We start from the raw sequence: 2,050 nt of genomic DNA, 5'->3' as shown, positions 1-2,050 counted from the left end.
TTCCTCAGGTCTTTTTTGGAATTTGGTGGCATAAAGAGCTCAAATAGCCACATCCTATTTACCAGCCCTCATTACACAGTGCCATTGATAATGTGAGTTTGGTTCAGGAGGTTTTCTTCAAGTTATATTTTAATAAATCCTCAATATTTGTCTCTTGGGACTCGCAAATATATCTTGAAAGGGGGGAAAACAGACTAATTAAAATTCCATTTCTTTTCATTTGACCTAATGGCTTTTCAGTATACAATGTGTAACATAGTTCTCCATTACTTTATAGGCATGTTTTCCACAAGTCCTGCGTAGATCCCTGGCTTAGCGAACACTGTACCTGTCCTATGTGCAAACTTAACATATTGAAGGCCCTGGGAATCGTGGTACGTTTCCTCTCTGTTACTGCGTTGATGTCGTAGCGCATCTGAGTGCGACGTGGCGGACACGCTTGGCGTAACACAGGGCGTGGTTTCCTCTCACAAGAAAGGCACTGACTGGCTTTGCCGCAGAACCTTGTAGTGCGACAGTGCCTTTCTTCTAGACTCCTTCAAAGTCCCACTCGAACCCATTTCAGGGAGCCCCTGGAAGAGAAGTAACTATTAGGCCGCCTTTGCAGTGCGCTACTCTCGGGTGGTGGGTGTGCAGTAAGAACTGGTGTAGAGAGGAGAGAAGGACATGATTTTCCTTCACTCTAATATTCTGAAAAAAGCATAGACTCTAGACCGTTGGCTCTGGTCCACTAGTAATACTGTCTGCATTTGGCGTAAGGTAAAATTGTGTCATTGCGTACATTCCTTCCCAAGACCAAGTTTAACTTCGGTCTTGGGGCTGTTGGTCAGTTGCCAGCAGTTTGAAGGTGGGTGGTGGCCAAAGCCCTGGGAGAAGCAGGCTGGCGAGGGCTCTGGCCAGTTTCGCTGCGTGGAGATCGGCTGTGCAGCCGAGGCAGTGCTGACCAACAGGACTGGGAGGCTTTTTTTCCTTGCTTAAGACAAGTATATACCCAGGATTTTGCTTTTTATAGGAAAATAGAATACTTTCTGGTCTCAAAAAAGAACAAATGAATAATCTCCTTTTAGAACAAAAAGTTTAGTTCGAGCCAACATAAGAGCGTCTCATTTTAGCTTTGCAGCCCAAAGAAGATCTGAGTAGTCCTGTTTTCAATGTACTGTCAGAGCACAGTTGAAGTGTATTGCAGTGGGCGCTAACGCTCTGTCCTGTCTCCAGAGAGCACGTCGGTGATGTCGTATTTAATACCAAGTTTCTCAAAGGGCCGAGCACGCCTGGCGCTGTGGACTAGGTAGTTCCTCGTGGCGCTGCCCCTGCACCGGGGACTGCGCGGCAGCTTCCCTCGCCTGCGCTGCTCAGTGCCAGTAGAATGACACCCAGGTCTCAGCAGTCAAAAATGTCTCCATATGCTGCCAGATGTCCCCTGGGAGCACAGTCACCCCCACTTGAGACTCGTTTAACAGGGGGCACTGCCTTGCTGCCTGGCGCAGGGTGTGCTCTCAGAAAGTATTCACGCACCTCTTCTCGCCTCCGGCCTTCTTGGGTTTTAATGAAAATTCTTCTAAAATGTATTATAAGCTACCATGGTTCCTTAAATATAATAAACATAATAAATCTCTTCTAAGTGGGCATTATTATAAGCATCAGTTACTACACTGTGTTGTAATTTTTTCTTTTAATAAGCCGCTGAGGTGCTCTGAAACATTCCTTTTGCCCCAGAAGCCACTGGTTTGGTTGCATATTGCTTTTCTCTGTATAAACTCCCAGCCATCCTTCCCAGCCCTGCTTCTCGCATGCTGTCTGTGATACGCCTACAACCGAAGGTTGCTGGGGCAACCGAGTATCCACATTGTTAAACCACAAGAATTTTGTGCTCACTTTTTAATTGGTAGACTTTGGCCCCAACCAGCTCTGTATCTCTCCTTCAGGATTAGGTGCTTAGGTTTTGAAATAGGTGGTTTTCTTACAGTTTGATCTACTCTTGGTTGTGTGTTTTCCTTGAGTTTAAAGGTGGAAGATATTAAAAACTGACCACCAGCTGAGTGGGCACTAC

Source organism: Propithecus coquereli, unplaced genomic scaffold (genome assembly GCF_000956105.1).
Source record: "Propithecus coquereli isolate 6110/MARCELLA unplaced genomic scaffold, Pcoq_1.0 Scaffold664, whole genome shotgun sequence".
In the NCBI taxonomy this organism is placed as follows: Eukaryota; Metazoa; Chordata; class Mammalia; order Primates; family Indriidae; genus Propithecus; species Propithecus coquereli.
Note: the sequence above shows the minus strand (reverse complement) of the source record.